The sequence below is a fragment of the Papaver somniferum genome, unplaced genomic scaffold, assembly GCF_003573695.1.
Source record: "Papaver somniferum cultivar HN1 unplaced genomic scaffold, ASM357369v1 unplaced-scaffold_17, whole genome shotgun sequence".
Classification (NCBI taxonomy): domain Eukaryota; kingdom Viridiplantae; phylum Streptophyta; class Magnoliopsida; order Ranunculales; family Papaveraceae; genus Papaver; species Papaver somniferum.
The window spans coordinates 94909-104262 of NW_020626596.1; the positions used below are offsets into that span (position 1 = coordinate 94909).

The 9354-nt window shown below is 37.2% G+C and overlaps 1 pseudogene; it reads right to left on the reverse strand.

Moving 5' to 3' along the window:
* Positions 1-4196: 4196 nt before the first annotated feature.
* Positions 4197-5387, reverse strand: LOC113337674 (annotated as a pseudogene).
* Between the last annotated feature and the right edge of the window lie 3967 nt (positions 5388-9354).

A 9354-nucleotide genomic window follows, 5' to 3' on the forward strand; every position in this document is an offset into this window, starting at 1 on the left:
ATGCACGTTCAAAAGTAATTTTTCGACTTCTAGAAATTAGAAAAGAACGCGCGATTGGGGGATATCAAAACTAATTGGGGGATAGAGGAAAAGGAATGAAACTGGATACAAATATCAATTTAGGGTCTCCCCTTATTAAATTATTATTTTTAATTCCTAATCTACCCCTCACTAATCAGGTTTAGTGTTTAATTATACTTAGGAAAATCATAAGATTATTTGATAAATGATTAGTGTATTATTTAGTTTTGGGTGAGGTGAGAGTTGGAGGGAAAAAAAATTGAGAGGGAAGTTTTTTTGGTGAAAATGGTGGATGATAGTGAAAAGAGAGTTGTTGCTGAATCTTTAGCTCAATTATAAAAAGAAGTTTTTTCTTTGAATTCTCCATTTTTTTCTCTGAAAAAGCTCGGTACCGGCCCAGAAGAAGTATGAATACCATGCCGGCATATGTTGGAAATTTTCATAAATGTTTGCCTCTAGGCAGAGTTTTCGGTGATCGACCTGCTGGCACAGTCAGTCCGTTTTGATTTTTTTTTTCTGGTTTTCAGTCCACTGCCGGTACAGTCAGTTAATTCTAGAGCATGCCGGTACAGCTACCGGCATGGTATGATGCTTGAATTTCTTTGCCGGCACATGATGTAAAGTATCCAGAAAATTGAAAACAAATTTCACTTGAGTACCGGCATCGATAGATTTCTATTGAGCATGCCGGTACTTAGTTACGGCATTTAATGTTAGTTACCAAGCATGCCGACACCATTTTCCGGCATGGTCTTCATCACTTCCGGCATGGTCTTCATCATTTCCGAAGATGTAAAAAAAATATTTCTGACATGGTCTTCATCACTACCGGCATGGTCTTCATCACTTCCGGCATAGTCTTCATCACTACCGGCATGGTCTTCATCTATACCGGCATGGTCTTCATCACTTCTAGAATTTTTTTATCACTTCCGGCATGGTCTTCATCACTTCCGGCATGGTATTCATCACTTCCGAATGTAAAAAAAAAAAAAGAATCGATTTCAAATTGAGGAGCCGACAGAGAAGGAGAAGACAATTTGAAAGGGAGTGGGGAAAATTTAGAATTTGAAAGGGAGTGGGGAATATTTAGGTTTCAAATCCCTAACCCTAAAAGATATTAATAAGAGGTGAAGATGGAAATGGGGATATGATTTTGTTTTTTGATTTTTTATTTTGAAGGAAGAGTATTTTAGTATTTTTGCCCCCAAAAAACACCCCTTAGCAATCACTATTGGATGGGGGAAGTAATTCATATCCCCCAATTAAATTAGTTTTGATATCCCCCAATTGCGCGTTCTTAAAAAATGCAAGAAGTTAGTGTGGATGTGACATTCAAAATAACTTTTAGAAACAAAAAAGTCAAATTTTTGGAAAACATAATGGTTTCTGATTCTCGTATCCATACGCGCTATAGTATTTAGCCTAACTTCTGACGTATTTTGCTTCTTGAAGTAAAAGCAACTTCTTAAGATGTATCTAAAGTCCTTTTAAAATGTACACTGGTTGAATGGAGCTATTTCTGGTCACATTTATTTTTTTATATATTTGGGTCGACCGACCGAAAGGCTCGAAGGGAGGGAGTCCCTTTTATGGTCATTTTTTTTTTGTAAAATGAGGCATAACGCAAATGTGCAATTTGATAAAAAGATTAGAAGAAAACACATATGTACCTCTCTTCTTCTTCTCCTCTCTCCCAAACGATTTCCGGCGACTAAAACCCAAACTCCGACAATCTTTAACTGCTCAGATCTATTCCTTTTAGAGTGGATCTGAGTAGTACCCATCTTTTCCTTTTAGTTTAAGAAACTTATTTCATGGATTAGCTAGATTTTTAATGTTTTGGGATTTATTCCCCTTGCCGGCGACAAGTTGCCTCCATCTTCATGGTGGTTCTTTCTATGCTTTTATAGCATCTTCTATCGGCTTTCATGGTCGTTCTTTGTTAATGTTCATATGGTTGAAGATCAACGGTGGTGAACTATGGCGGTCAGAATTTTCATGGTGTGTTTGTTTGTCCACCGTAAATAAATTTTTCTTAAATTAGAAAAAAGGAAATGAAAAACACGCGTCTGGACTCTGGCAGAAGAGGCGACCCAAAATTGGAACCGAGCCCAGTCTAGAAAGATTACCAGGATTTATAAAGGGGGATACCAGTTCTACTAAGTGCTGGTACCGTTTCATATAAGACAAAAAGATCCCACCGATCCTGGCTGTTGGATCGATGAAATTGTATCAGCACTTAGTAGGACTGGTTTCCCCTTTATAAATCGTGAAAGATTACGGGCCCATAATCTGTCCATATTCTAGAAGAAAATAATTGGCGGGAAGATTTGGTGGGAAAATCCCCAAATTTTGAAAATTTTCTTTTTCAGAATCCAAAATTTGAATTTCCTTTTCTCTCTCTTGAGTTGTTTTGTTTCATCGATGGGAATCAAACCACGAAGCCGACACCAACAAAATCCCCTTCAATTTCAAGAACAAATCATCATCAAAACCCTAATAACTCCATGGATACTTCTTCTTCTTCTACTGAGTTTATGAAGCTTATAATTGATTACAAGCAAGTAGCTGTTGTTGCATTTGGTGAGAAATTACATATACCTAAAATAATAGTAACCGGAAGTCAATCTGATGGTAAGAGTTCTCTTCTTGAAGCTCTTCTTGGTTTCCGATTTAATGGTAAGAGTTTTCTTCAAATGGTGCACGATGATTCTGTTGTTGAGCATCGTTGTCGATTCCAGGTGAGATCTCTTGCTCGGAGATTTCAATCTAATGTGAGATTAAATTGAATTTAAATTTTATGAGCTTATGAATTACTAGATCTGAACTTTGAGAATTGAGATTTGAATCTGAATCGGTGAAAGAAAATTTCACTACTCCTTGGTTTTTTGGCGGTAACTTGGATCATCTTCGTTCTAGGTTGAGATACGGTTGTTTGTGCTTGCTTTTGTTATTACTGAGGATGTCTTTGGAAATTGATCTTGTGTTTTGGTAATTGTTGAATTTATTTTGTTTTGATTTTGTAGAAATCTGAAATTAGGGGAAAATTTCACGATATTAGTTATTAAATTTGTGTAAAATTTCTATGAGATTTGTTTAGGACAATACAGAGTTGGAATTGTTTCTAATATTGTGTTTGAAATTGTATGTATCTGATTTTGGATTCTCATTTTCTGAAAAGGAAATTGAATTCTATGAGAATGGTAATGGTAATGTAGGAGTTAAGAACCATGAATTTGTATTCGTTTTGCACTTTAGAAGCTTTAACTGCATGTGCATGTTCATTTTCTATCTGAAGGTGGTTTGCATTCCAAGTGTATCATCTTACTTACATATTGGTTGAATACAGGAAGAGGATTCTGAAGAATATGGAAATCCGGTTTCATCAGCATCTAAGATTGCTGACACTAATAAAACGAGGACAGAGGCTTTTTTAACAAGACTAAAACCACAGTTTCTTCTAAGCTAATTGTCATGAGAACTGAGTATGCACATGGTCCCAATCTCACTAATATTGACACTCCTGGATTTATTCTTAAGGTGGGTGGTTTCTTCAACTTCCTTGCTTGATTTATCTATGGTTTGTGCAGGATTATTAATGAAGTTATATACTGTTTTGCTGTTATTCCCATTTAATATTTCATTCTGAACTGAACATTCTCAAATGCTTATTGCAGGCAAAGAAGGGTGAACCAGAAAATACACCTGAGGAAATCCTATCGATGTAAGTTGACCCACCACTATCCCGTTCCACAAAGGGTGACGTGTATATACGATGGTGATGTTACAATTGCCGGAAGAGCAACACCTGGGAAAACAGATATTGAGGGAGGAAGTCTTATTGGAACGTTAATAGAGATTGGGTCAGGTTAAGTTTAGGGCACCAGGTGAATCAGGTCAAGAAGCGAGGGCTACTGTACGTTCACCACTCCTGAATATCCCCAAGTCTAAGTCTATATAAACACAACATATTCTCATAATCTCTCATTCATACGCCATCTCTCTCTTTCTTTCTATCTCGCTACAGATTTCATCTCCTTTAGAAACACATAGAAAATCAAGAAACCCCAAGATTCTTTTTCAATTATATTTCTTTTATTCTCTGAAGCAGCAGTAATAAATGATATCTCAATCATCTTTTTAAATTTTTAATCCTCTCTGCAGTTAGTGTTCCTTTACTTTCTCTTACAGTTAATATATCAAGATATATTATTTTTGTGTGAGTATTCTGATTTGCAACTTAGATACGCTGCAACTGAAAACGTAGAGAACTTGGGCTCCTTCTCAAGCTCCTTTCCGGATCGTCTATCAATCTTGGTGAGGATCTCAGCAAACTTCACAGAAATGCGAGATGTGTGACAGTCAAGAACTGGGGCATAACCGTTACCGATCTGACCAGGATGGTTCATGATGATGACGTGGGAGGTGAAGTTGGAAGCTTCCCTTGCAGGGTCATCCTTGGAGTTCGAGGCGACGAAACCACGCTTGAGATCCTTCACTGCGACATTCTTGACATTGAACCCAACATTGTCTCCTGGAAGAGCTTCTTGAAGGGCTTCGTGGTGCATCTCCACAGACTTAACTTCAGTGGTCAACCCGGTGGGTCCAAAGGTAACAACCACCAGGCTTGATGAATCCAGTTTCAACACGTCCCACTGGCACAGTTCCAATACCTCCAATCTTGTAAACATCCTGAAGTGGAAGACGAAGGGGCTTGTCTGAGGGTCCCTTTGGCTCAGAGATATTGTCAAGAGCCTCAAGGAGAGTTGGTCCCTTGTACCAGTCAAGGTTGGTGGACCTCTCAATCATGTTGTCTCCCTCGAATCCAGAGATGGGAACAAAGGCAAGTTTGTCTGGATTGTATCCAACCTTCTTTAAGTAAGATGAGACCTCCTTCACAATTTCATCGTACCTAGCCTTTGAGTACTTCGGGGTGGTGGCTTCCATCTACAAACACAAACACGAAACACATGAAATAATAGTTAGCCACGGGAAGGATAAACAGCATTGGAAAGTCTAAATTTTATAGACAGGAAAATAACTGTGAGAAAGGTATACCTTGTTACAACAACGGATCATCTGCTTGACACCAAGGGTGAAAGCAAGAAGAGCGTGCTCACGAGTCTGACCATCCTTTGAGATACCAGCCTCAAAATCTCCAGTGGTAGAATCGATAATGAGGACGGCACAATCAGCCTGAGAAGTACCAGTAATCATGTTTTTGATAAAGTCACGATGTCCAGGAGCATCAATAACTGTGCAGTAGTACTTGGTAGTTTCGAACTTCCATAAGGCAATATCAATGGTAATGCCACGCTTCATTTGGGTACCTAGGATATCCACGCTACCCTAGGTTGCAAAAACATGGTAACTCTATGGATTTACCAGTACAACTGTGCCCTAAAAAAACTAAAAAGTATCTCATTATTTCCATTGTGGGTATCATCAATTAAGAGCAATCCATAAACAACTCTAAGCTACGATTCATCTCTCCGTATACAACCCCAGTTAAGAATATGCATAGAAACTCTTTGAATTAGAGCAATTGGGGCAAAACCAATTAGGCGATATTGGCGAAAAACAAAAGCACTCCCATGTTTTCTGCAAGAGGGGTATCAATGAAGGGAAACTAATAAGCAGAAATGAGTTCATCCCCCTAATTAGGGAAAGCTGAATAACAATTATTAAACAAGTATTTGGAAAGTGCGGAAGAACAACAAATCCAAAACCAAAGCCACTATTGATAGCTGCTCTTTTCCAATTGACCTTAAATTGTTCATCTTCAGAATAGTCATCCTGTTACAAATCAATCAAACATAAAAAGAAAAAAAGAAAAAACGAAAACCCAGCCAGTTGGTACATTGAAACCACAATATCAGTGAAATACCTACATGGGTTAGGTGTGGTTCTACTTTAATCCTTGTAGAGCGAGTGATTCTCTGAGCACCAATTAAGGAGCCCTTACTTTCTACTTGTAACTTGGGGCATTGCAATAAGAATAATAACAGGTCTGTATTTGCCGTTTTGGCGACTGAGGTGAATATGTTTTAGTTAATGCCTCTCATTTCCAGTTTGAAGTGTTTAGTGATGTAGATGGCTGTCTGATCAACAGTTAAATAATTCAACTTAAAGGTTGTTCTGACAGTTTGCAACCTCATTTCTTAGAGCCATAACAACAGCTAATAATATCCTTTCTAACACATTCAACTTTTACATCATTATAACCGATAAAAATTGCGTATATTAATGAAAGCTTACATCTTGAAGCTTTCTTTAGAGGGAATGAAATGGTTGCAGCAGCAGCAGCAGCCTTCAGAGTGACGCTGGCTTTGGTGTTAATCTCTGTCAGACATTTTATCAAACATTTAGAATACTAACTGAATCTGTTCCAAACTTGATCAAAATGAAAACTATGGACTGGAAATCACCTCAAATAATCATCCAAACAGTCTTCTAATCACAATCTTCAGTAATAACAAACCCCATCATACCCAGTCAGTTGCAAACTTGAAAGGAATACAATATGCACACAAGAAAATAAACAAATTCAAGATGATATTATCTACGTGAAGGAGACGAAAGAATCAAACTCTTTGAATTCCTCCATCTCTAATTTGTTGTTTCAAGGTAAATACCCGAAGTGACCCACAAGCAGGGCGGAGCCAAGGGTTGACTAACCCTGGCTCTATCCCCCTAAAATTTCAAAAATCCATGTTTAGCCCTTAGTTTTCTTCAGTTTTTTAGTTTAATCCTCTAGTTTTTAGGATTTAGCCCCTGATTTTTAATAATCTAGTCCACCAAGTTTATCAAAAAAAATTTCGTCCCCTTAAACTTAAAAGTTGGCTCCGCCACTGACAAGTAGAAAAAACATACTAATGTCCACAACGTATAGACTGAAATGCTGAGGTTGCTTTTTAAACTCCAAGACTGGAGGAGTTGCCGCAAGAGGAGCCAGAGAGCTAACCAATTTCGTTGAAAAGCACTAGTCGTTCGCATTGCAAAAAATTTCCCCAACATTTAAAAAATAAAACTTATATATTCTATAATACAGTCGTGCCCATCTTGTTGCGTGTTTTTTTTACTACGTAGTACAATTCTAGATTGATTTAAAAAATAAAACTTATATATTCTATAATATAGTCGTATCCATCTTGTTGCGAGTCTGCCAAAAATAAAACCGCGGTGCCCATTTTGTTGCGAGTCTAGCAACCAAATATAGGATTCCTAGTTTTTCTAATGATTTTGGCCCCATGAGGCGCTTTTGTTTTACTACGGAGTATAATTCTAGAGTGATCGCAAGAATTACGGAGAGAAATCCCGTGGCTTGCGTGGCATAAATGTGTATGTTTTTTACTCTCAATCCTTTCCTTTTCTTGGTTCGCAGTCACACAACTTCACCGTCTCTTCTTTTCTTTCTTTTTTTCCTTCTCTCTGTATAACTTCTGTGTATAGAGAATCAAATTGTTCAATCTAAACTTTTAACTTAAAAATCATAGTTATTCACTAATATTGTTAAAAAATTGTTGTGCCCTTCGGCCACCTTACCAACCAGTGACATTTCTATCTTACTCGAGGAAACATCTTAAATCTGTAACTACTTTAGAGTAAACTTTGATAGTCATTACAAGCTTATTTCATTTTACATATTATCTTGAACTATAATGTTAAAATGGGATAGACTTTTTTTTAAATTTGTGAATGCCGGACAAAAATTTCGTCCTCCTCGAGGATAGGTGGAGAAATCAATATGCTATGACAAGATCACACTACTTTGAATTTACCTTCAAATTTCAAACATAAGAAATAAACGATTTAGTTGTAGAACTATGGGTGGACTAGTGGAAAACCCATTGTAAATGATTTTTGAGATTTTTCTGTCTAGTATCAATTGAATCAGTTGTATAAAAACAAGATGTTTGTCGTTAAAAATTATTACTCTTTTCTTTTCATGGATAAAATCACAAATAAATGAAAAAGTCTTTTAAAAGACAGGTTTGCACTCCGAACAGACAATTACTAAACGCCAGCTACAACTTATTTGTGATAAAAAAAGATATTTGTGATAAAAAAAAGATGTTTGATTATGTTCTAATGAGAATCCACCTAAAGAGGGTTCCAACAAGAATGACTTCCTGGGAAGCTTTGTATGAAATCAGCAAACCAACAAGAGTTCTAAAAGATTCTAAAAGACCATATGGGAGAGATGAAGATGATAAGAATGTGGATGTCATGGTTCTTATCAATCTTAAAGAAGAAATGCCTACTAGAATGTGGGCAAAAGTGGGAGACAAAAAGACTAGGATTGGGTATGCTTACTCAATCCACCCAAAGTTATGCAAGATCTGTAGAATTCCAGATCATGGAGCTATAGCATGTAAACCAGTCGACATAGTAGCTACTGTCAAAGAGGGAGCAACGAACAATCGTAGTATGGAAGTTGGGGGTCCTTTAAATATCAGCCAACAACCATCTCAGGGCAGTGAGAATGGAAACTCGGAGTCATCAGATTCGTACCTAGTAAAAGTACAAGTCACAAACAATGACATCCCAAATGCTCTGAGAATAATGGGTTTCTATGGCAAAGAAATACAAGTTGTTGAAACAGGGAATGAAGAAGGGGAGGTAAATAACAAAGCTATCACGGAGGAAGAATTATTTCATAACTTGAAGTCTGTTGATCTCGCTGATCCCTTCACAAATATCCCCTCTAAGACAAATTTCATGGAATGGGATAAGGAGCAAAGTTTCTCCTTGGGAGGAGGAGGAACTGCTGAATGCACCAAGGAAAACTCGAGCATAAAGTTAATAAGATCACCATCCATCAAAACTTCTGATAGATTGAAGGTGGTAAACAACAACAAAAAGTCTCCTCCTATAATCCCATCAGGTTTTGAAAAGATGCTACCTCAGCAAGCTGTCTAAGAAAGCCTAACAAAATCTTGGACAAGGCAGCAAAAGCCAGCAAACCTTCTCAAGAAATTTGAAGCTGTCCAACAGGAGGAAAGAGCACAATACTCAGGCCAGGCTAAGAAAAAGAGAGTTTTTGAAGAAGTAATGGAAGACAAAGACGACAGTCATTCAAAGGACATGCCATTGATGGATAATCAGAAAAAGAGAGAAGTAACAGTGACTGAGGAAGAAGGAACTGGAGCAGGATGATCTGACAAAGCCCAAAAGGTAATCTTAAACTATAAACTAATCCATTCCAAGTTACACTATAATATTATCTAGCAAAAATTTTCAAAAATTAGTATGCTCTATCATAGGAAAAAGGGAAAGGACTATCCTATAATATCCTACTTCTGGGAATTTATTGTAGTTATAACTTAG